This window comes from Tiliqua scincoides, chromosome 3 (genome assembly GCF_035046505.1).
Source record: "Tiliqua scincoides isolate rTilSci1 chromosome 3, rTilSci1.hap2, whole genome shotgun sequence".
NCBI classification, from domain to species: domain Eukaryota; kingdom Metazoa; phylum Chordata; class Lepidosauria; order Squamata; family Scincidae; genus Tiliqua; species Tiliqua scincoides.
Genome location: NC_089823.1, coordinates 144,633,533 through 144,660,405, shown reverse-complemented (window position 1 = coordinate 144,660,405; position 26,873 = coordinate 144,633,533). Strand labels below are relative to the sequence as shown.

General features: G+C 44.3%; 1 protein-coding gene across 1 annotated transcript in view; it reads right to left on the bottom strand.

The window, feature by feature from the left end:
• GRID1 (glutamate ionotropic receptor delta type subunit 1) overlaps nt 1–26,873 on the bottom strand; it is an 829,564-nt gene that overhangs the window by 474,214 nt on the left and 328,477 nt on the right. The gene's annotated exons all lie outside the window — the stretch shown is intronic.

Genomic DNA, 26,873 nt, shown 5'->3' with positions numbered 1-26,873 from the left:
TGCCCAGTTACACCTCCAGTTCTCTCCCTCCCCACCCACCCCTTTCCCCCAGTGCTGACCTACCAGGACTGATGGGTGTGGTGGGGTCTGGCAGCAGAGCTACAGCCTTTTTGCAGCAGCACATGCAAAATAGCCACTGACAGAGCACTGCGCGCATCATCACCAGCCATTTTATGACAGTGTAAGTCACGTCCACTGTCATAATGCTCCCCTATCCAGCAGCCTACTCCTACAAGGATTAGGCTCTTATTTGGGATCATAGCTCAGTGGTAGAGCAGGTGGTCTGCACCTGGAAGGTCCCAGGTTTCAACGCTGGCATCTCCAGCCAGGACAGAGAAAAATTCCTCTTGGGAGAATGCTGAATTGTATGTTGACAACCCTGATCTTGGTCTGACTTGGTATATAGCAGTTTCCTATGTCCCAGCCTGTGATGAACTCTCTCATTTGAATTAATGAGGCAGTCTGAAGCTGGACCCTGAAGCCAATTTGGATGACTGGATCCGGCTCACTATATGAAAGGTTTGTTCAAAGAAACAGAACAGCCTCTCTCTTCCCCCATCTCTATACATGATAACTTAAGTGTGCCCCATGAGAAGGCAATATCCTCAAAGTATATTTAAATCACAGTGAGGAACTGTGTACTGAACATTTATTAACACCACCATTTATGTCTTTTAAAAATCTGGAACAACAGATGTACTTTCAAAAAGCCTATGGATTTCAAGCCACCTGCTACTCAAGACTGACTGTTGTACACATTCTAAATGTTTTTTCTAGCTTGTTAAACTGAATCAGCTAATACTTCCTTCAAAACAAAAGCAGCACAGTTGGGGGGTTTGTTCTTTTTTCCCCCGTGCACAAAGAATCCAGTATTTTCAGTTTCAAACACTTTTTCTCCTCTCCTTTTTTTAGATTACAGGAAAAGATTTAAAAAAAGTAGTGCTGAGGTAGGGTGTACATCCTCTGAACACCAATGCTTTAACACTGCCCAGCACAACAATTACCTACCTGAAGCATGAATCAAAAATACAAAGTACGCAAGATTCAAAATTCATGTGGCAATAAGCCCCATGACACCTACATCTTTGCTGTTATGCTTAACAAAATCTGACCCTAGTCGACCATGAGGCACATCAAGCTGTGGACTCTGACAGCTTCAGGGTTTCACAGAAAGATGTGTCAACAAAAGACCTTAACTGGGTGACACTGATTGACAGCAACTTTCCCTGTGGTCTTCAGACCATAACAAGAACTTTGCTGGATCAGACCAAAGGTTAATCTCATCCGTTATCCTGTTTCCCACAGTGACCAACACAGAATGTAAAATGATTTCTGCTCAAATCATGATATAAAACAACATTAAGATCAAAACATGAAAGACCACTCATTTCGTGAAATAACACCACTTTTGCTTACTTTTAAGGAACCCACAAGTAGTTTTCTTTAAGGCGGCAAGCACCTGAAGCATTTCCAATGGTGTAGTGGTTAAGTAAAAGTATCTGCCAAAGCAGTGGTTCCCAACCTGGGGTACATGTACCCCCAGGGGTACTTGCCAGGAGCTATGGGGGTACTTGAAAAAGAATTGAATAATGGTGGAAAAAGGCTTGCAGGGCTAGCAAAGCAAGAAGGAAGGCAGCTAGCTGGCTGCAAAAGCCCCATCAACAGCTAGTTTTTGGTCATCAAATTATGTATAATCAGATATGGATCAGTAATTGAAAACATACGTTTGAAATAAAGTAACTATATTAATTACAAACACTTTGCCAATAAGAGGGGTACAATTTATGGAAATGGGCTGCCAAGGGATACCCAAGTGAAAAAGAGCTGGGAACCACTGTGCTAGAGGATGTTCACATGTGTGGCAGCTGGGGGATAGGTCATGCTGATAATCAAGGGATCATTTTAAAAATCTGAATCTTAAATATTTTCATTTTTGTTATCACTCAGTTCATCATCTACCAACACACACACACACCCCGCTCGTATTTTGTGACAATTCCAGTACCTCCTATTTCTAGCTTAAGGCAGGGTTTCCCAAGGTTGTCCAAGGACAATTACTTCATACCTTGGAGCCCAGAATTGAATGGAACTAAACATAATGAGCCACAAGTTGTTCATTGAGCTCTGCTGAACAGCTCATGTCCTAATGCCAGATTTAGCCAGTTCTATTTCTGTTTTTCTGTGAAGCATAAGCAAAAAGGCCATTTGTAATTACATAAATCTACTCTTAACAAAACTAAATTACAGTATTCCAAAGTGTCTTGTTCTGAAAGAGACAGAAAAACATAGTGTATAGGTCAGTCACAGAAGTGGAAACCAGAGTCTTCCCTACAGAAAATTTTTAAAAATCACAATAAAATCATGCAGCAGAAAAGTTGCTTTCAAAATTATTTCCTTGCTGGCCCATCCCATAAACATAAGCCTGCTGCATTAACTGCATTTACTCTGTTAATTATAGGGATATCCGTTTTCTTCCCCTTTGCCTCCCAAAGAGGTGACCTGATTTAGTAACATGAAAACACTGCATTGCCAAATAAGAAACCCGGGTTTGGGAACAGATTTGATTTCCCAGGCTCATTGCCAGATAAAGTTTAGCATGTCACACAGGTAATTTATTTAGCCTCCACTGGAGAGGGGATTGGGGAAGGGAAAAGGGAGGATAACATGAAGAAAGAATAGTGAGACAAAAAGCACCAGGAGAGATCAGCTGGCACTAAGAACCAGTGTCAGTTCCTTAGACGAAGAATGATGTGAAAAGCTGGAGAGAACCAAATCTTTCCTGAAAAACCATGCAAGTTGTCAGGCATTATTGTCCAAGGTCACAACAACATTTGTCATACACCAGGAATGGTTTTTATGAATGATGAGCTAGGCTTAAGCAAAATATTTATCTCAATTCAGGATGGGCTCAGCAATATTATATATATAATATATATAATAATAATATACATATAGTTTCTAAAATATCAAATAGTTGTTTCCTCTCTCCTGAATCCATTCCAAGATTTGTCCAGAATACTAAAATAGGTAAGTAAGTAAGTAAGTAAGTAAGTAAGTAAGTAAGTAAATAAATAAATAAATAAAGGCATAATCCTAACCCCTTATGTCAATGCTTTCCAGCACTGACATAAGGGCAATGCAGCTCTGAGGTAAGGGAACCAACATTTCCTTACTTTGAGGAGGCCTCCGTGACTGACACCCAACTGCAGGATGCAGCACATGTCCCATTGGCACCGCTATACCAGTGCTGGAAAGCACTGACATAAGGGGTTAGGATTGCGCCCTAAATAAATAACCACTACTCTCTTCCCTTTGCTCAAAGCATACTTGTCAGTGGCTTCAGTAACAGAGAGGTCTTGCAGGAGAGTCTCTAGGAAGAGGATCTTGTATCGTATTGGCAACCTTCAGTCTCGAAAGACTATGGTATCGCGCTCTGAAAGGTGGCTCTGGCACAGCGTCTAGTGTGGCTGAAAAGGCCAATCCGGGAGTGACAATCCCTTCCACACCGGGAGCAAGTGTAGTCTGTCCCTGGTCTGTCTCCCTGGCTATGGGCCTTCCTTCTTTGCCTCTTTGCCTCAGACTGTTGGCCAAGTGTCTCTTCAAACTGGGAAAGGCCATGCTGCACAGCCTGCCTCCAAGCCGAATGAATGCTCAGAGGCCAGGGTTTCCCACTTGTTGAGGTCCATCCCTAAGGCCTTCAGATCCCTCTTGCAGATGTCCTTGTATCGCAACTATGGTCTACCTGTAGGGCGCTTTCCTTGCAAGAGTTCTCCATAGAGAAGATCCTTTGGGATCCGGCCATCATCCATTCTCACGACATGATCACTTGTCCAGAAATAAGGATGCACACTCATGGCAGCATGCCAGGTATTAAAACACATGCAAATGTAGCTCCCAGATTCTGACGTCCCTACTAGTCATCAACCATAAGAACTACATCTCCCATTGTTCTTAATTTAGTTCCCCTTCTTTATCCTTACAACAAACCTGTGAGGTACGCTAGGCTCAGAGAGAGTGAATGGTCCAAGATCACCCAGTAAGCACCATGACTTTGGGGATTCAAAACCTAGATCAGTGATGGTGAACCTTTTAGAGACCGAGTGCCCAAACTGCAACCCAAAACCCACTTACTTATCGCAAAGTGCCAACATGGCAATTTAACCTGAATACTGAGGTTTTGGTTTAGAAAAAAACAACTCATACATTAACATCTTTTACCTACTATTACTTGTAACCTGTAATGAACTTTTCCTCTAGAAATTTGTCCAATCCCTTCTTAAAGGCATCTAGGCAAGTTGTCATCACTGCTTCCTGTGGCAAAGAGTTCCACAGACTAATTACATGCTGGGTAAAGAAATGTTGGCAGGGAAGGGGTGGCTGCAAGCCCTTGCCACTGCTCATTTTCTCAAAAAAGAAAAAAATTTTTTAAAGCCCCACCCACAGAAGTGGGCTCTAAGACTGCAATCCCAGCCACTCTTTCCTAGGAGTAAGCCTCATTGACTCTAATGGGGCTTACTTCTGAGTAGACAAGCACAGGAGCAGGCTCCAAGGCTCTAATCCCAGCCACTCTTTCCTGGGAGCAAGCCCCATTGACTATAATGGGACTGACTCCTGAGTAGACATGCATAGAATTGGGGTCTGGCAGTCCAATCCTATCCACACTTTCCTGGGAGTAAGCCCCATTGACTTTAATGAGACTTACTTCTAAGTAAGGCAGAACCAGCACCACATGCAGGGCTGGCATCCCAAAGCCGCAACAGCAGCTTCGCTATGCCCACCCACACGTCTCACCCTCACACCGCATGTGAGCCGCCCGCCTTACCCCAGACAGGGGAGGGAGGAAGCGCTCCCACTGGACTGCTGGGCAGAGGGGGGTTATGTGAGAAATGTCCCCTCACAGAGCCTCTCAGCCTTCCTCCTCCCCATGGCCTGGCTGGATGGGGCACCCTGGGAGCACGCCTGGATCTCCCTCTTCCCCCTGCTGTCCATTCCTTTCCCCCCTTGGCCTTGCCCCTCCCTCCTTTGCCCAGGCTGCTGCCAAGCAGGAGGCAGCTGGCTTTGCAGCTGCGCGGGCTCCTCAGCCTTCCAGGGCAGGTGCGCAGCCTAGAGGCTCACGCCTGTTCGGGGTGGAGGAGTGCCCCTCAGTGGGTTGCTGGCCTCGCCCCGTTCCCCCCCCCCCGCCCCCGGCCAGGCAAGGCCCCCGGATGCCTCCCAGGGCTCCCGGCCGGGGTTGGAGGCTCCTCCTCACTCTCCTGCGGTAAGGCGCGCATGTCCACAGAGAAGGTTCTGCATGCCCTCTCTGGCATACGTGACATAGGTTTGCCACCACTGACCCAGATCATCCAGGTTCTAGTCTGACATTCAAACCATAACACCATGCTACTTGTCAGCTATGACAGCCTCCCCAAGCATAAGAAACATTGGGCAGAACCTTCCTTTGTTCTTGATACTAGGGAAGCCACCACTTCTTCTGGCTCTTATTACTACTACAGCTGTTGCCATTGTCTGGTAAGTTTGGGTGGGCAAGTGAAGGCACAAGGGATTTGATCCCAACAAGTCTAAGACGACCTGAACCCATTTTGGCCCAACATTAGAACAGGCTCAGGGAAGATGCTTGGGTTTATCTTTCTAAATGCCCAATCGTATCCAACTTGCCAGCACTGATGCAGCTTGAGGGCCACAAATGGCTCCAGGGCTGGGGTTTGGGAACCGCTCCTCTAAATCTTGGCACCAGCATTCATGTTAATTCCCAAGTAATTCTTTGTTGATCCAGAAGGCCATGATCTCCTCATGCCTGCTAAAGGGGATATGTGGAGGCACAAGGCATCAAAATGGTTATAATTCCTTTTCAGAAAACAGGAAAGACCTCTTATTCAGATCCTCCTCCTCCAGGATTATTAGTTAGCACTAATAGCATTGGAGTGGTCATGTTGCAGTCCAGAGAACCTACATTTACTGCTAACAGTACCAATGCCACAGAAGAGGTTGCTGTAGCTGTGTCTCCTGTCCCATTCCTTTCCAAGTCCTTGTACACTTCCCACATTTGAAGCAAGTGAAATTTTAATTCTGCTCCAGGTAGGATCTCTGCATCCAGACCTCTGCATCCAGAGGTAGGATGAGCGATGAGATCTGCAAAGTGACAGGGTGAGTGGCAAAGCTGTAGAAACTTGCTATCTGCAAAAACATAATTATGAACCAGATAAATGGAAATCTGCTACCCAATAACACCAGTTCTGCTATTTGAAGGGGCTCCTAACTTTGCCTCCTGGTAGCGGCAAGTTAATTTCCAAATATGCAAGTTGCAAAATGCTCATCAGCAAAGCAACATCAACTCTTGAAACAACAGCAGTACACCTGTGCAGCCTTCCCAGCCTGCCAACAAATCTCAGTCTGTTCTCCTACTGCCTAAATGCAAAACAGCATCTATTTTTTGTCACGCTTGTCATATTAAGAGAACAGTGCTTTGGGCCCCCTTATTCTGTCTAGGATGTGTGTCTAGCAAATTCTCCTAGCTTATAGCCACCAGCTATCAAAGGCCATTAAGCAAGCAATCAAGCTACTCTAAACCTAGGAAGACAGTCACTCCCTCATTTGACTGAGTACAGCAGCATCCCCATAAAAATGCCAAGTAATCCATCATGTCTTATGCTCCAAAACAGTAAAGGGAAGGCAACAGAAGATGCAAGTCTTTTAACCAAAATGGAACTTTTTTTGTTTTATCTTGCTATAAATACCTCATGCCACAAACTTGCACACAATATTTCACTGGAATTTAATTAGCCTTGGTACAGAATTGTAGCGGGGGGGGGGGGAACATGCTTGCCATATTTGCACAAAAATAACATTTCTTGTGCAACTCCAGGAAGATTGAGTTTAACATGTTTAACATGCATACATACATCATGATTCATTTGGATGTAATAATAAGGGCACAATTTATGGAAACAAAACCAGTATAGCCATTTTCACAGGTGTGCCAGTAAGGCTGGGCAGTCAGGGCACATGTGTAGCTAGTTTTCAGGAACACTGATTGTTTGAATAATCAAGGTGTCTTTGGGAGACATTATGTCTTTGGGAGAACATTATGACACAAATTGTAATGGATTACAATGACATACAGTAATGGATTACAAATTGTGACCTTACAGGTGAATTGATTAGGTGTTACAATGAGATGCATTATTAACTGCAAATTGCTAATAGAAAAAAAAATTTGAGATCTAAACACACACTGTAATTTAATTCTAAAAATACCTAAGAGGAAGGCTTTGAACCTTGCTGTGAATTTTGCATCATCCCAAAGATCTTTCTGGTGTGCCACTGCCCATGAATGTGATCTGAAATGGCATCCCTGCCCCATCATTCGTGAAGCTCTAACTCTCAAAGCATTTTGACAAAGCAGCACACATATATACGAGGAACCGGAAGGCAAATCTGGCAACATTTGTAAGGATTCCACACCATAGTGGTGAATAACTGGCAGGAGAATTAACTTGCCATTCTCTGTTCTGTCCAGTACTAGAAGTGAGAAGTTACACAAAAGGATTCCAGAACCCTGGAATGCTGACAAGAAACACTCAAATTTCTTGCACTCCTACATTTGTAAAAATCACTTCACTAATTTGATATTGGAACCAAAAACACTTCATGTAAGTCACTGTTTTGTTTTTTTAAAGGAGATGTATTTAACAATTCCCATTTAATACGCACATACACATACACACACAGGATTGTTGTTTATCATAGAGGTAACTATTTAGGGATGCCATCAGGAGCCATGGCATCCAATTCTGATTCCTCTGGGGAGTCATGGGATCATGTAGAGCTTCACCTCCAGTATGCTGAACATGCTGTACTTCATTTTCCTTCATTCACAAAGCACAGAATGCACTAATGCATCTTGATCTCTTAAAAAAAATTGAAAGTAGCAGTTCAGGGACTAAGGGCTCAATCCTAACCCACTTTCCAGCACCAACATAAGGGCAATGCAACTTCAAAGTAAGGGAACAAGCATTGCCCTACCTTGAGGAGGCCTCCATGACTGCCCCCCGGCTGCAGCATATGCCCCACTGGCACAGCTATGTCAGTGCTAGAAAGTTGGTTAGGATTGCGCCCTAAATTTGGATTGAAGTCAAGATGCAAAGGAAACCCTTCTCATCCAAGCATTTTGTGATTGAAATCACCCCTCCCAAAGATGGCATTTGCCCTATTTATTTAAAACATCCATTGAAACACAGGTATCATTCTCTCTAAGTCATCTGTTAAAATATTCACATGGCATAGTGATGCTTTTCAGCAAGGCATATCAAAAGTAGTTCAGCCTGTGCCCTCATTGCCAAGGTAGTCTTGGCCTCAGATGCCATAGGCACATCCAGCCAAAACATACAGTACACATCTGATATCCCTGATCCAAATTGATGCACTGAAAGGATTACCGGAGTTGGCATTCTACTGCTCACAAACAAGCTTCAAAGGCAGCAACCCACCCCCAAGTTATCTGCATACTTGTTGAGCTCTGACTTCTGTGAGTGCTTTGTTCCAGGCAGCCAAGACTCTTGCATCATAAAGGTTATCTTCATAAACCAGAAACCACCAGGAAATGCATTTTTTTTCCTATGCCTTTGTGCATGGAAGTTTGATTCCAGAAAGCCTGCATGGAAACACTTGATCAGTAGAATCCAAGCCTTCTCATTTGTGCAGGCTAAAATAAATAGAGGCGACATAATCCAGGATGGAGTGCTACATGTTTACAGCTTCAATCGTAAACATATTTACTTGGAAGGAAATGCCACAGGAATCTGTCAGTGGGACTTATTTTCAAATGAACACCATTAGGATCAGGTTGAAGGTCTGCTTGCCTATTTACTCATAAGCAAGGGCTGCTCTGTTGAACGGGGTTTAATCCCATGTAGTAAAATTGCAGTATTTCTCCCATAGAAATCACTATTGAGAAGTGAAATTCAAATTATTCACTTGTGTAAATATATTTTTCAGAGGCGTGCCTAAAACAGAGGTACTTTCACAACTGGCAACCATGCAGGGGATGGACTGATCTTGTTTTTCTGCAGAAAAGGTGAACTCTTTCACATTAGGTTTGCTCTCAAAAAATCCTCCCTGAAGTTGCTGTTTGTCCTCAAAACAGCAACCAGCAACAACTAACGGAATAGGTCTTTCAAATGTTTCACATGGATTATCTTGCTGTAATCTTTATGATGGCCTCATAGTGTTTTACGCCTAACGTTGCAGAAGAAGAGCTGAGGCAGAGAGGGAGTAGCTTGTCTAAGGACACTTGGTGAGTTCACGGCAGAGATGAGATTCATATTGGGCACTTCCTGATTCATAGCACAGTGCCTTCACAACTATTACACTACCAGTCTCCTTCTTCAGGTATTTATTTAATTTATTTATATCCCACCTGTCCCTTCCCCCAAAAATGGAGTGCTCAAGTTGGTGAATAGCACCAACAGGGAGCAATTACCAGTGGGAAAAAGAACCTGTCCCACTACATGTGGCAAGATCCAAATCAGAATCTCAGACAAATATTATAACTGCTTTTTATGAAAGAGGTAAACTTCTGGTTTTAAACATACCTCTAAAGATGGATTTACGTGTAGCTTGGTTCTGAGCCTGTCCTATACATACAGGTCCAGCCTATTTATACACTGATTTTTTATACACAGGTTTGACTCAACACGAATGGCCCCTGCAAATGAGAAAGAATGTGCTGATCCCTGGAGAAGGGGAAAAATGCATTCCTTTAAAATCAGTTTTTTAAAAAAGTATTGTTAAAAAAAACTTTAACAATAGCCTCCTTAATGAGAGACAGAGGGCGCAGCTGGCTGACAATTCATCAATCCTCCTCTCTCCAGCGGACCCCTCCCTTCCCAATGAGCACGTGAAAGAAAGGTGATCACTTTGCACTGGTGAAGGGAGGAGCTGAGTGAAGCACCTTTGTAAGCACTTGGAGGAGGACTGATTGATGGATTGTCTTCTTAATGACTCTTATCTTACATCACAAAGGTCAGCATGGCTGTTTTTAAATCACCATAGCAAAGAAACTTTGTTTTTAAAATTGATTTGCTATAGTGCTTTTTTTGCCATCCACATGAGTGCTTGGAACAGAACCCATGCAAATAATGAGGCTCAACCTGTATAACTTTATCTACATACCCTGCCCTCTTCACAACCTCAGCTGTTTCTTGGTCATACTAGAATGCAATAAAGACAGCACAGCACCCAGGAATGACATTCATGGCATCTTTTACAATAGTTAAAAAGATACTTTTAAATACCAAAGAAAGCCTAACAATCCACTGCTACGAGTTCATTCAGTCTCTTGTTTTGATTGATTCCTAATCTGCATCCATTAAAATGATGCTTTCTTTAAAAGCCCTGATTAGCCAAGAGATCAAAATGTAACTAGTCAGAAGGCCAACTCATTGTATGTTTAATTAAGGTTTAAGATCTTTCAAAAGGCATAGTGATTCTGTCTCTGACTCTCTCAGCTAACAATCTGAATGCTGGGGGGAAAAAAGAAAGGAGATGTTTGTGAGCTTGCTTGGCAAGAGCAATAGAAAGAGAACAAGAGGGTGATCCCGTATCTGACAACATCTTCTATGCCAACAAAGTCAGTGAATACAAAGTGTGATTTCATATTCATGTAGGGTTGCATTAAATAGAAGGGGCAAAACAAAAGGGATTGTCTATGTACATAAAGACCTTTTATGGGTCTCACTGGCTGACCTTCTCATTCATGAAAGTCTCACAATTGTTTAGGTGCTTCCACAAGAGACCAAAATCAAATCTTTCATATGCATGGAGGCCAAGACATGCCAGCAACGTAAAAAAAATATGTGAAAACCTTTTTTACATCTAACAAACAAAACGTGCAGTGGTATGGATAATTGTGTAGAAACCATCAGTACTCCAGAACAAGGCCAGTTGCAAATGTAACCTTTACGTACTTGAACCAGATAGTCAGAAACACAAAACAATCACAAATAAGTGAGACAATGAAGAAATATGGCAATGGCCTTTCACAGGGCCAGCACACTCATGAGGTGAACTGAAGCAGTCACTTCAGGCTGAAGATTGGTGCACATCTGTCCACACAAGACCACAAAATACTTGCATCTCGCTGTCACTCCCCTGCATCTGGCATTCTATTTACCCTCATCAGCCCCCAACTGCACTTCGGTTTAACTTGGACCACTTTAGTAAACACAAGTGACCAATTTTTAATGCATGAAACCAGGTGCACACCTTCCCTCCCTCGCCAGACCTCCCTCGTCTGGGGTAGGTGAAAAGCTGCCATCCACGGCCAATTCGGATGGCAGAAAAAAAATTCCTACCCAGTCCATCCTTATCCTTCCACTTCCTGGATAAGTAAAGGATGAGGGGGAAAGAGAGGGAGAGAAAATATAGAAGGGCTGAGCTAGAGCTTTGTTAAGTGGGAGGAGCAGGGGCTGGCACATAATCAAGTAAGGAGGGCAGCATTTGGCATGCCACCTTGGACATCAGGATTACCTTGGGCCAGCCCTGGGGAGGCCTCCACATGCTTCCCGCACCCCTTCCAGGAGGCCGACACTACCCCTGGTCAGTACAACTCTCCCCATTTGTCCCTGGCAGTGGTGTAATCCTTGTGATCGCAGCGCTCCTTTGCCCCTCCCCTGCAAAGACTTACAGCAGTTCCTAAACTCCTGGAGTGGGACTTACTTCTGTGTAGGGATGCATAGGACTGCACTGTAGAATGAAGCTCAATACCTTATAGCTGAGGTCTCCAAACCCCAGCCCAGGGGCCAAATGCAGCCCATGGCGAGCCTCTATCCAGACCATGGCAAATCTCTGGTCTCCTGCAAGCCTCTGGTTCACTCATCCGAATGTGACTGGAGCTGTGCTCCAGTCACATTTGGAGGGTGTTCAGAGGGCCAGGGAGGGCCACACACCTCCCATCAGATGCCTTCTAAAAGCCTAAAAGCATCACTTCCTGGTTTTCCTAGAAGTGACATTTTGGGGCCTTAGGATTTCTAATGTATTTATTTAAAATGTATATTTAAAATTTATTTATTTTTCCCGGCCCTCAACACCATACCAGATATTTGATGTGGCCCTCTGGTTGAAAAGTTTAGAGGCCCCCTGCCTTACAGCAAACAAGAATTTAGGATTTCAGAAGTTATCAGTGGACTTCATAGTAATGATTCCAGCCAACTTAAACATTTCTGATCCTGAGCTTCGACTATATCACTGGGATTTATCAATCCCAAATTATATTATAAATTCTCAGTTTTGGACTAGCTTCACTGCCCAAGAAAATCTTTGCATCTGTCTTCACAGCAGAAGACCTTGGGCAAACACCGCTGCCTGAACGGCCCCTCCTGACCAAGGAATTGAGTCAGATAGAGGTTAAAAGAGAAGATGTTTCAGACCTAATTGATAAGTTAAAGATCAATAAGTCACCGGGCCCTAATGGCATCCACCCTAGAGTTATTAAGGAATTGAAGAATGAAGTTGCTGAGCTCTTGACTAAAATATGCAACTTGTCCCTCAAAATGGCCACGGTGCCAAAGGATTGGAGGATAGCAAATTTTACACCAATCTTTAAAAAGGGAAGGAAGGGGGACCCGGGAAACTATAGACCGGTCAGCCTGACATCTATACTGCGTAAGATGGTAGAATACCTCATCAAAGATAGAATCTCAAACCACATAGACGAACAAGCCTTGCTGAGGGAGAATCAGCATGGCTTCTGTAAGGGTAAGTCTTGCCTCACGAATCTTACATAATTATTTGAAAAGGTCAACAGGCATGTGGATGCAGGAGAACCCATGGACATTATATATCTGGTCTTTCAGAAGGCGTTCAACATGGTTCCTCACCAAAGGCTGCTGAGAAAAGTCCACAGCAAGGGAATTAGAGGGCAGGTCCTCTCATGGATTGAGAACTGGTTGAAGACCAGAAAAAAGAGAGTGGGTGTCAAAGGGCAATTTTCACAATGGAGAGAGGTGAAAAGCGGTGTGCCCCAAGAATCTGTCCTGGGACCAGTGCTTTTCAACCTCTTCATAAATGACCTGGAGACAGGGGTGAGCAGTGAGGTGACAAAGTTTGCAGACAACACCAAACTTTTCTGAGTGGTGAAGACCAGAAGTGATTGTGAGGAGCTCCAGAAGGATCTCTCCAAACTGGCAGAATGGGCAGCAAAATGGTAGATGTGTTTCAATGTAAGTAAGTGTAAAGTCATGCACATTGGGGCAAAAAATCAAAACTTCACATACAGGCTAATGGGTTCTGAGCTGTCTGTGACAGATCAGGAGAGAGATCTTGGGGTGGTGGTAGACAGGTCGATGAAAATGTCGACCCAATGTGCGGCGGCAGTGAAGAAGGCCAATTCTATGCTTGGGATCATCAGAAAAGGTATTGAGAACAAAACGGCTAATATTATACTGCTGTTGTACAAATCGATGGTAAGGCCACACCTGGAGTATTGTGTTCAGTTCTGGTCATCACATCTCAAAAAGGACATAGTGGAAATGGAAAATGTACAAAAGAGAGTGACTAAGATGATTACTGGGCTGGGGCACCTGCCTTATGAGGAAAGGCTATAGCGTCTGGGCCCCTTCAGTCTAGAAAAGAGGCGCCTGAGGGGAGACATGATTGAGACATACAAAATCATGCAGGGGGTGGACACAGTGGATAGAGAGATGCTCTTTATACTCTCACATAACACCAGAACCAGGGGACATAGAGTGTTGGGAGAGTTAGGACAGACAAAAGAAAATACTTCTTTACTCAGCATGTGGTTGGTCTGTGGAACCCCTTGCCACAGGATGTGGTGATGGCATCTGGCCTGGACGCCTTTAAAAGGGGATTGGACAAGTTTCTGGAGGAAAAGTCCATTACGGGTTACAAGCCATGATGCGTATATGCAACCTCCTGATTTTAGAAATGGGCTATGTATCAGAATGACAGATGCAAGGGAGGGCACCAGGATGCAGATTTCTTGTTATCTTGTTACCTCTGCTACCTGAATAAGAGGCACTTTTTCAAGTGGGTGCTCTTCTTTTTTTAGTAGGGGGAGAGTAACTGGCCCTCCTCACCCCAGCAGTGTCATTTCTAGTGGCTGCCCTGGAACGTGCTGGAATCCCTAGCATGTATGCACTGCTGAAACAGACACGCCTGCGTTGGCTCGGTCATGTCGTGAGAATGAATGATGGCCGGATCCCAAAGGATCTCCTCTATGGAGAACTTGTGCAAGGAAAGCACCCTACAGGTAGACCACAGCTGCGATACAAGGACATCTGCAAGAGGGATCTGAAGGCCTTAGGAGTGGACCTCAACAAGTGGGAAACCCTGGCCTCTGAGCGGCCCGCTTGGAGGCAGGCTGTGCAGCATGGCCTTTCCCAGTTTGAAGAGACACTTGGCCAACAGTCTGAGGCAAAGAGGCAAAGAAGGAAGGCCCATAGCCAGGGAGACAGACCAGGAACAGACTGCACTTGCTCCCGGTGTGGAAGGGATTGTCACTCCCGAATCGGCCTTTTCAGCCACACTAGATGCTGTTCCAGAACCACCATTCAGAGCGCGATACCATAGTCTTTCGGGACTGAAGGTTGCCAACGGTGGCCTGCTGGTGTTCTTTTGCATCTTTTTAGATTGTGAGCCCTATTGGGACAGGGAGCCATTACTTATTTGATTTTTCTCTGTAAACCGCTTTGTGAACTTTTTGTTGAAAAGCGGTATATAAATACGGTTGTTAATAATAATAATAATAATAATAATAATAATAATAATAATATTTGGTGTGCTCTCTGGGACATTTGGTGGGCCGCTGTGAGATACAGGAAGCTGGACTAGATGGGCCTATGGCCTGATCCAGTGGGGCTGTTCTTATGTTCAGATACTTGGTTCACATTTTTCCTATACAGTTGTCAGCTATGCAATTTATGGTCCATGTTTATTTTTCTTTCCATTGAATATTTAATACGACTTACTTTCCTTTGTTCTATTTGTGGTTGACATTCATTCTTATTTGTAATCTGTGACAGTGTCACTCTTTCTAGGCACTTTTTCCAAAGTTACAGTACAAATGCATTTGTAAAACCAGCGCTGTGGTTGCTGATCAGATCAGCTGTCAATAATACATAACTTGGCACTAGCAGCAACAATTTTAAAATGTAGTTTCCAGCTTCATCCACATTAATATAAATGCATCAGGAATTTATTGCCATGTTGTCACTAATATTCTCCTCAATCAGAAAAATCCACTTTCTACAAGAGAGAAGTAAATCTATTCACTTGTTTCAATTGAGTTGCTATAAGGATATGCCCTTTGAACATATTTTTGCCATGGTCACCCTTATGGTGCTGAAGGTATTATATTAAATGCCACACTCGGAAAGTTCATGAAACAGTTCTACTGCTGATACTGACCAGGTCTGCCTATAAGCTGTGGGGAAAAAAAGAGCTCCTGGCCGGGGGGGGGGGGGGTTTGTGTGCACACGTGCGCACGTACATGTGTTTGTTAAGTTCTCATTTAATACTCCCTTGATGTCCCCATCTCATCTGTAAACAAGGCAGGAGGAGGTAGGACAGACTGCATGAAAGTGAGGACAAAAGCAGCAAGAGGGAGGAGGGTCACGCGCAGCAGCTAGGAGGCTTGCCTTATGACCCAATCCTTTCCAGCTCTACTCAGAAGCAGTCCTATTGCGGCCAGTCATTCAATGAGCCCACCGGAGCCATGCCATCAGTTTCTCTTAGATGGTTAGGAACTGCCTCCCCCACTCCCCCACCCCCCGGTCTTCCCTCATTCATCCAGGGAGGAAAAAAACAATGATCATTGGTTCCTCCAGAAATGGACAAGAGAGCCTGCTCCCACCTCACTCCCCCCTCCTGCTCAACACCAAATCAAAACATTAATCATTCCCTTCCTCCTTCCTGGAACTTCCCTGTTTCTCACCCAGACGGAATGATGGCCCCACGCGGTCCTTCACACCGCAAAAAAAGTAAGCAAGCACACCCAGGCAGACTCGAGTCTGCATGTGTGGGGGGCTCATTTCAGAGTCTGTGACCTCAGACTCGATCAGTGCTGGAGTTATTGACATACCTGACTTGAGTGTACACAAGTCAACAAAAAACTTGTGTTTTTGCAACTCGAACTGTAGTCACCTGACATCTCTGGAAAGCAAGTAATTTAAAAACCAGATCTCAAGTTGACATTGAGTTTATTATGTGCAGTTCAGTTGTGCACAGCCTGCATCTGACAAAAACCAAATGCCCCTACAATAACTAAATGGTCTTTGAAAGTATGGAACAAAGCACTGATGATGAAATTGACATACTGGCTACAATCCAACAGAGAGTTAAGTGTGCTTAAATCTTTGGCTTTCAATGAGCTTAAGTGTACTTAACTCTCCATTGATTGTGGTCATGATTTGAAAGCACATGCGAAAAGTTAAGAAGGGAATCTGTGGAAAAATGGATAGTCTTGTAATGTACTGAAATGACTAGTTTTGTGTGCCGAAAGGAGGTGGGCAAACCTCTTTTGAAACTAAAACTACATATGATATTAAATACATCAATGTGTAGTCAGATGTTTGCCTTTGCTTGCCAATAGCTGAGCCTATAATTGGGATTAGGATGGTATTTTAGAGGTAAGGGGTGTTTTATTTACACTTTATTTATACATTTTCCCACTGAAAATCTGCCTTCCCCCATTCAAAGCTGGGGGAATTCTTACAATGGCACTTTGGGAGAATAGCTGCTGGGGGGTGGGATTTGCAGCAGGAAAACACCACCAAGGTAAAGAATAAATGTCTCCTACCTCTGCACTACATCTCTGATTAAGGTGGCAGCCCCACACAGTTGCTACCTGCAAACGGAGGCAAGCCTCTTAAGTGCATGGCAACCTTCTTTATATCTCCTGTAGCTTGGCCTTAAAGAAACTTCCAGAAATGACTGGTATCCTGACAAGGTGGGATAGCTACTGCTTAAGAAAAGTCAAAATACACCCTAGATTTGCCCAGGCCCTACTTTAATAACTAAGGAACAGTCAATTCTCAATTCTCATTACCTGCTGGGGTTAGGTTCCTCACCCCAGTAGATACTGAATCTGTGGTTACAGAGTCATTAATCCTATGGGATCAATGGAGTTGGGGGGGGGGGAATGGTAGCTAATCTGCCAGTAGCACAGACCTTCAGAGTGGCACAGAAACCTTCGGAACAGCAATGGAGACCTTCAAAATGGCATGGAAAGCTGCAAAATAGCGCAGCTTATTCAAAAGCTTTGAATAGCACAGATAGCTGCAACATGGTGCCTGCAAACAGCTTCAGGATGGTTGCAGAGGCCACGGATACCTTCAGAATGCCACAGATAGCTGAGAGCAGACCAAAAATGGTGCAAGGTATGTCACATTCTTGTTCCCTGCACATGATTTGCTTATCCTGCACAGGAATGAAGTGCGCATATAATGACTGAGACATACAAAATTATGCAGGGGGTGGATAGAGCGGATAGAGAGACGCTCTTTTCCCTTTCACATAACACCAGGACCAGGGGACATCCACTAAAATTGAGTGTTGGGAGAGTTAGGACAGACAGAGGAAAATATTTCTTTACCCAGTGTGTAATTAGTTTGTGGAACTCCTTGCCACAGGAAGTAGTGATGGCATCTTGCCTAGATGCCTTTAAGAGGGGATTGGACAAATTTCTGGAGGAAAAATTCATCACATGTTACAAGTCATGATAACTATGTGCAAGGCAGAGGTAGGCTGCTTCTGATTGCCAAATGCAGGGGAGGGCACCAGGACGCAGGTTGTATCTGTTGTCTAGTGTGTTCCCTGAAGTATTTGGTGGGCCACTGTGAGATACAGGAAGCTGGACTAGCTGGGCCTTTGGCCTAATCCAGCAGGGCTCTTCTTATGTTCTTACGTAATGAGGATTGGCTGTAGTTATTTAGAGTCCAGGTCTACCTAATGTTTAGTCCCAAAAGTTAAAATGTAAGTCATTTTTAATTTTTTTCCCCAGACTAGTCTCACATATAGGGAAACGTTTAATTCTTTAATGTTTCAAAAGCTGCAGCCAAACCTGCCACATTTTGCTGAAATCTGCCCAGTACCATAGTTCACGCCTACTCATTCTATATGACTCAGGAGCAAAACTGTGATTAAATTTTTTTTCCCCAGTAGCTATGAACCAAAAGCTGTAAAATACCTCTTCATGACAATTTTGTCACAGAGTTCTCCAGCAAGCCTTTACAGATCAATCAAGCAAAATAGGTGGGCCAGCACAAAGAATACTCCGAAGTCCCATGGAAGCCAGGAAAGTCAAAATTCTGCAGACAGCTCAGTTTGAAATGAGTGTTTCTTAAAAAGAGGTTAAGGAAGGTATCTTTCTTAGTTTCGGAATATGATTATATAAATCCAGAAGAAAATGGATTCTACTTTTTCATATGGAATGAAAAAAAGAAAATTACAGTAATCTAAGAGCTACTTCATACATACATGCCCATCATTCAGTGCCTTCAGTAGCATATGTGAAGAAGCCATCACAGATCTTATAGCTACAGGTAGAACATGTATATTATCACGCATCACCTTCACATCACAGTAATGTTCAGCAGAGTCAGCTGACATAATCATGTCCCTTGAATGTTCAGGAGCAGCCCTGGAAGTTAGCCAAGTTCAGCACCAGCCTAAGGTCCATAGGGGGTCCACCCAGTTGGGGTGACCAGCCTGAACAGGTCAGTAACCACCACAGATCCTTCTCCCAGACATTGGTAAGAAGAGTAAAAGAAGCTGCTGCCCATTGCTCAGGCTGCCCTGCTCCCCATTTTTTAAACTTCACTTACACACACAGACCCCCAGTAGATAAGGAAAATGGAGGGAGGCAAGCTCCCCACCTGCCCCCTTACCTTACCTTGTGCTGCTCCTAGCACAGCCTCCTTCCTCTACAAATCAGAGCATGCCACAGCTTCCCAAAGCAGGTAGGTGGACGGGGAGAGCAAGGAGGTGGCAGCAGCTGTTGTAGCAACTTTTTTTGTTTTTATTTGTTTTATTTGACTGCTGCTGCCTCAATCCTGTTTGCTCTCAGCAAGCAAGAAGACAATCAGAGCAGTGAATGAAGCTGTTCCACTGACTAGAATTCAGCAATTTTCAACCTTTTTCATCTCAGGGCACACTGACGAAGTGCTAAAATTGTCAAGGCACATCATCAGTTTTTTGATAACTGACAAGGCACACCATGCTGCTGGTGTGGGGCTAACATCCCCCAATAGCCTGAATAATAAATGACCCTCCCCCAAATTCCTACAGCACACCTGCAGACCATTCACAGCACACCAGTGTGCCATGGCACACTGGTCAAAAATCGCTAGGCTAGATGCTGGAGGGGGGCAGCAGACAGTGACACAATGCTCATCAGTTCACTGCCTTTCCAGTTTACCCCTTGAGGCAAGGCTCTCATTCAGCTTCATGAGAAGGCCGGCCTTGCCATCACCCACTGCCAATATACTTCCATGGGCACTGAAAACCTTTGCCCTAGGTTTTTCAACAACCTGAAACCAGCATTGTGCTAGTAGATTCTAGGAATGTGCTGGTAGGTTCTGTAATGCTTCTAAGATAGAAGCATTTGGAGACAGCCTGCATATATGAATGAGGTAACAAAAATCTAATATCACAGGTAGAACTTTTACATCACCCAACATCACCTCCAAGAAAAAGTTTTTTTCAGTGGAGCCAAATTATTTTTGCTAACTGGGCAAAAAAGGCACCTTTTGAAGTCATGGCTAACTTATATTTGGCAGGGGGAAAGCAGCTGCCCCTATGCACCCCAGCATAGCATCCTTCCCTGCAACTGTGTGCTAATATCTTCCCTGTGTTTCTTTTTAGACTGTGAGCCCCTTTGGGTCAAGGATCCAGTTTCTCATTCCATTTGCTATGTAAACTACTTTGACAACAAATTATTGTTGAAAAGCAGCTTATTATTTAGAATATTTATGTGTGTAAAGCAATTCACTGTAGAGAAACCAAGTGACTCACATGCATGTGTAAACGACGACTTGGCCCTTGAGCTAATTATCCAACTATTCCTCCTATAAATGTCTCATTTTCACAAAGTGATTTTTCTTCCTAGCAAAGATGCATTTGGATGCAGCTCCATCAGCATGAACCTATCAGAATCTCTTACAACATGTCCTCAATGCAGGACACTGAACTAATTGGGACTGTAATTTTAATTCAGATTGGAAATTTTTTTTTTATTACTATCTGTAATCCTGCATTCTAGGGTAGGACAGAGATGACTTCATTTTTGACACTAAGGTCTGCTTTATTTAAAAACTGCATGGAAGCTTTGCCAAAAATTAAACCTGTGGTCAGACTAGTTCTGTTAATGCAGTGGTGTCACTAGGGTTTGCATCACCCAGTATGGGAGGCCAGCGAGTCACCACCCACAATGGACCTCCTCCTGTGCAGTGGGTGGGGCAATGATCCTGAGGAGTAGATGTGGTGATGTATCTTTGCTCCGCCCCACATCACTGCCCCCCCACATCACTAAAATTGCACCTTTAAATTACAGTATCATACACACTGCCTAAATGTACACATTTCTGGAACTGATCTTGATTCAGCTTCAACAGGTTTAGTCTACTGGCTTCAATAGAGGACACACTTGCTCTATACACACATATTCTGGTTTTCAATGCTCCAAAACTACAGCAGTTCTCAGCTCTACGAGATTTGAGTTCCTGTCTCATTATTTCCCTACCAATAGTACTAGCTTGAATATCATCACTCCTTGCTCTTCCCTAGCTCGACCCTCAACAAAACAGAAATCAAAACATCTTGAATAATTCCCAGTTTTGTAACTGGAGCACAGTATGCAAATTCTGCAAAATATATACGCAATTGTGCAAATGCTGCTCTGTGATATACCCTACAACAACTTCCAGTGCTCAATTTCAATCAGAGGAGACTGCAATCCCACACATCCTTTCTTGGGAGTAAGTTCAGTTGAATACACTGAGGCTAACTCCTACGTAAGCATGGATAGAATTGCATTGTAACTCTTTAAGTACTTCCCCTACACTGATCCTGCTGGGATGCAATATTACAGAGATGCAGGCATTTCCAGGCTTCCACCCCTTCTCCAGCTTCTGACTCTCTTGCAACTCTCTCTACAGATATCCCTCCCCCCTTGTTAGTTCTGTTCTGTCTGTTTGGGGTGGGAAAGAACAGTGGGGGGGGGAGGGAAAGGAAGTTTTAAAATGTAGAAAATGTTGGAGAAGGCAATAATCTTGAAAATATACAGGCTGAGGGAGGAAGGGAAAGGGGAGAAGCCCATGGAGGAGGCAAATTTGCTGTGGGTTTCACAAATGTCTCCGGTCCCACACACAGCATCAGGGATACAACTAGCTCAGCCCTTTGCTCCCACCTTCCTGCAGTTGGTGAGCAACAGGGGATCTCCACCTCCCCTTCTACTTTTGCAGAGCATTATTTCAGATTTCCAGAAGCTGCCTTTTTGGGGGCAACAAACTTTTTTCCCCCTCCATGATCATTGGGGGGAAAAGAAATTCTCACCTCCCTATCATCACTGTCCTTGTCCTCCCTCTGGGCTTCTGAGTGCAGCCTGCAGTTGGGGTGCATCCAGCCACCCAGGCTCAGTCTACCCACCCAGAAAAAGGGTAGTTCCCTCCCACCCCCTCCAAAACAGGGGGCAAAGGCAGAACTGAACCCTCCCTTCCAAATAGGCAACTCACGTGCAGGAAGCAGGCTTTGTTTTTAAAGGGACAGCAGCCTTTCCGCGCTTTCCTGGGAGTAAGCCCCATTGACTCTAATGCGACTTACTCCTGAGCAGACATGCAGAGGACTGGGCTCTAAGGCTGCAATCCTATCCAGGCTTTCCTGGGAGTAAGCCCCATTGACTGTCATGGGACTTACTTCTGAGTAGATATGCAGAAGATTGGACTGGAAGGGCTGCTGTCTCTTAAAAACAAAGCCTGCTTCTTGCAAGCAGAGCGAGCTGCCTGCTTGCAAAGCAAATGCCAGGCAGGTGGGAAACAGGCAGGCACCCTGCTTGGGTGAGGGCTGGGAGGAAAGAGGGGAGGGCACAAGAGCACGAGGTCCCAGTAACCTCCAGCCCTTTGTTTGCAGGAGCAAGCCCCTCCAAGATTGAGCTGGAGGTTGCCATGCATGGCGCTGCGTGCACATGTGAGGGCCTGCACATGCGTGCAGCGCCTCAAAAGCCTCTGAAATCAGGCAGGAGGCTCCTGCAGCATCTGGCATGTGCGAGGCTCACCTCAGAAGCCTCTGGCTGCACTTTAAAGCAGGAATTTCCTTGGAAGGGTGGGGGCGGTTGTGGTAGTTGGCGCGTCACCCCCCCCCCCGTGTCACCTGGTGCACCCCACACCCCCCTAGAGATGCCACTGGTTAATGCATTCATTCCATCTACCACAGTGTGCACATACACTGGTTTCCTGTTATGACCTGCCAAATTGTGCAAAGAATTTTATCATTTTCCTGCTTCCCCCAACTACTGATTGGATGCAAACACTGATTTTATTTTATTTCCAATCAAATGTTAACCCATATTGCTTTGTAAAGGGTGGCTTAGGTGGCTTACAGCACTCCTAACAGAAAATAGTATGTGGCAAAATGCTTCTTACCACTCGTCAGGTTATTAAACATAACCTGCTTACAAGGAGTAAAATCTTGAGGTAGTCAGTTAGGTACTCCTTGAGGTAGTTAGTTTCTACTAGGTAAATGGTTGTCTGCATTCATCCAATGTCCTTCTTTGAAGTAATAAGATATACAATAATCTTCCCCATGTGGAATTTTCAAACAAAGGATTTCTGTAAGAGAACTCGCATGCCGTAACCCCACAGGCACAGAAGCAATCCTACAACCACCCCAGAACCTGCACTAGATATTTGCCTTATAACCTCACTTCATTTCACACCTTCATACCTCAGTGAGTTTCATCCTTTCAGCATGAGTTACAAACAGCCCACATTCCACTATCAGAATCCAAAACTATCAAAAATTCTCTTAATGTTTCAGCCTCTTATATGATTCACGTTTTTACTTTATATGAGGCAAATTGTTCTGAAAGCACGTTCTGGATCATTGCCCAATGTTCTCCCTCACTATGACACATTCACAATGAGCAAGCAGCACAATGCTTCAGAAGCCCTCCCTTTCTCAATGGAGTTAATGTGCTTTGTAATTGCAAGTGTGATAAAAGAAATGTTTTGTATTTCTTTTCACAAACCCAAAGTATTCAATTGACCCCATCTGCCAGTGGTGTCCCTGTTTTCCAGCCACTGTCACGAGCAATTCACTCTCCTTAATTGAAAATGGTTGGCAACCTTCAGTCTCCAAAGACTATGGTATAAGCCTACAACACCTGGTGGTCTCCCATCCAAGTACTAACCAGGCCTGGCCCTGCTTAGCTTCCAAGATTAGGCATGTGCAAGGTAACAGTTGCTGTACTTCTATCTCATCCTTCTACCTGAATTTAAGCCTGAGTCCCTGAGGCCAGTTGCTAAACCTGGAGAGCCAGGGGTTCAGGTATAGTAGGTACAGCTCAGAGGCAAGAGGAGAAAGTCAAGCTCTTAGTATTTATATCAAGCCTGAACAATATACAGAATTCTTACTACCTGACAATTATAGGGTTCAATATTTCATGGGTCTATTCCCTCTTGCATGCAAAGGGGGCTTTGAGACCCAGAAACTCACAGGTAGCTCACTGGAATAGGGCCCAGCCTCAGGCATGAGATTCCCAGTTCAAGCTCTGGAGTCCCTGACACTTGAGGATTCCAGTGCTCATTATGAGTTCACAGAAGTTGAATGCATCCACTCTCAGCTGGTCTTATGGCACTCATGTGGGCCAGCAGACAGCCCAGAGAAGTGGCCCAAGTTGTTTGGACTGAGGGAATCAACATGAATTAGGATTGCCAGACCCAGATCCTGAGAAGGTAACTTTAAATGTTGCATGGAAGAAATATATTCCACCAAGAGTGGCATACTGTGGCACTGCAGTACTTTCATTCTCAAAGCTACTCTTCTGGCCCAATCTTACAGGAGCCTACTGTAACTAGCATTCCAGCCTTTTATTCCTTCTAGGCCTTTATCTGCCTTCCTAGGTCCACTCGGACTTGCACCAGCTAAATCACTGGTGCAGGTCCAAGTACACCCATTCAGGCACCAGAGACTTGACTCCAGGTAAGTGAACAAATGTTCCCTTATCCCGAGGAGACCTCTGGTACTGCCTCCCCACATGATGCAACATATGGTCTGGTGGCATGGCTGCATCAGCAGGGATGAGAATGGATAAGACTGAACAGGTAATTAAGTCAACTGTTCCCAGTTTGAAGACAGGGCAACCAATGGCAATCAGCCATGATAGCTTTTGGAGCCTCCATTTTTCAAGACTCTATACCTCTTAACACCAATAACTGGAACAAATGAAAGGGAATGGCTACTTCTTCAATGGCCTGCTTGCAAGCTTCCCAGAGCATCTGGCTGGCCACTGCTGAAAACAAGGTCCTCCTAGTTATTAAGTTTGTTTTTTATGAAACACTTAAAAGTACGGGAGCTCTCCTCAGCATGTGGACCTTGCAACTCCAAAAGTATGAAACAGTGCAGGCACTCTGTAGAATTATAGCCATTTGGCCAAGCTCCATAACTTAAGTGATCTCAGAAGCTAAGCAGGGTCAGGCCAGGTTAATACTTGGATGGGAGACCGCCTGGGAATACCTGGTGCTGTAGGCTTATACCATAGTCTTTCGAGACTGAAGGTTGCCAACCATTATTTCTTCCAACATGCTCCGGACTCCAAATGTATTTCAAGAACAGTAATGGCTCATGTGCTGCAGCTTTGACAGAAATAAGACAACTGTGCAGCAAGGATTGAGAGGATCAAAATGACAAATGTGCCCTATGAAATTAAGGGGAGGAAGCAGTAAAGCTAAATAGCTGTCCTAGGGCTTTTCATGTATAAGTGAATAAAATTAATAAGACTACTTAGTCATAAACCAGGAAAAGGAGAGCAAGATTTACAAAACTAGCACCAAAGCTTTCATTTCATTTACTGGAGCGTATTAACAATGCCTCTTGTTTCTCTGGCACTATGAAATCAAATTCTGAACATGCTCCCGCTCCAAAGGAGAAAAGAGATGCATTCCTGGAGTCGGCAATACCATTGCCATGCAACATAGTGATGCCATCAAGTGGTCAAGCAATGCACTGGTTGCTTTTCTTTCCTCCCAACAGAATGTTGATATGCATCCAAGCCACCGGCTTCATGCGTAAAACACCAGCTCGGAGAATTAGAAAGTAAATATGGCTTAGCAAATACAAAGTTTGTGCATTAAATAGGAAACAAACTACAGCAAAAGCACTTCTGTGTAATATTTGCCCAAACGACAAGAGAAGAAAACAGATTTCGAGGAAAAGTCAATGAATCTCATCTATTCTTAATATTATGCAGCATACCTAATGTGCCTTGCACAGCAGACAGAGGTTCAGGATTAGAGTAATGAAATGACTATGATAAATGGGCCCATGCTGGGTTGTTGCTGTTAATAACCGAGCATTCAAACAGCAATTTTCCTAAATGCTCCAAGTATTTCACATGCATTATAGCAGTCACAACCCTGCCCTGTTGGTTGGTTATTATTGCTCTCAGATTACAGACGGGTGGTTGGAATTGAAAGATTGTGGCTTGCCAAAGACCACCCACTAGGCTCCATGAGGAGAGTCAGATTTCTACTGGGGATCACTTGGCTTCTGCAACTTACCCAAGGAGTAGTTAGTTTCATAGACGCGTCTGTATGTCTAGATTAGGCAAGAGACACAATTTCCGGTGTCAAGGACATCACTTTGGGCTATGCACTGAGGAAGATTCCACCAACGCAAAGCCACCTAAATGTCAAGATTTGCACAGCCGCAGATGCTGAAAGACACACTTGCAAACACTTGAGAAAAGTGATTGTTTGGGGACGTACATGCTATTTTGGGGTGACTATAAGTCTTCGCTAGGCTTCATACTTTCTGTAGCCAAGTATCTACTACTGCGGCATAAAGCAAAGCAACTACAGAGGTACTGAGGAATAATGCACTCTCAGTCCAACAAATTCAGGTGGATGGATTCACAGCCAGCACTTAAAACTGGACACATGAGGGATTTATATACCTGCTTCTGGGGGTTTCCTATAATGTGTGAAGCTGCTTGTGTGATTCGCTCAGATGCTACTTAGGGGAAGCCACATACACAGAGCATATTCAGGGAAATTGGACACTTGTCACCTGCACTTGACAGTTCAGGAAGTCATTTGAGACTCTGATTTTCTTTCAAATAAGGAAGACCGAGGACTGTGTTGGCTACTACTGAAGGCAGAAATCACTGGAGTTAAATGAGAGCAAGGAAAAGTTGGCCCAGGCACCCAAGTTAGACCCAAGGCCTAGGGTTCGAAACAAGATGCTATCCAGAGAACCACACAATTGTCCAGGCAGGAATCAATGAGGAACCATCCCCTATGCAGCCTGGCTAGCAACGATGTTGGGTCAACAACAGTCAGATGCACACTGAGCCCATTTATTCAAGTTACTAACCAGAAGTCTCCTTGAGCCTGCCTGAAGCTCTCTGCAACTTGCTTCTTGCAACAGTTAGGCCTCCTTAACTCCCTGGAGATTTGCCAAATGGCAAGGTATGCACTGCATATCCTGGAGGTTGCCTTGACCTGCGCACTCTGATCATGGCATGAATCAGGAAGTCCAGTTTTCAGTGATAAGGGTAGCATGATGGCAGGAATGGAGTCACTAGACCATAAGCGCTCCCATCACTCGTAGGCACAAACTCATCTTCTGTGTCTAGGGTGGCAGAC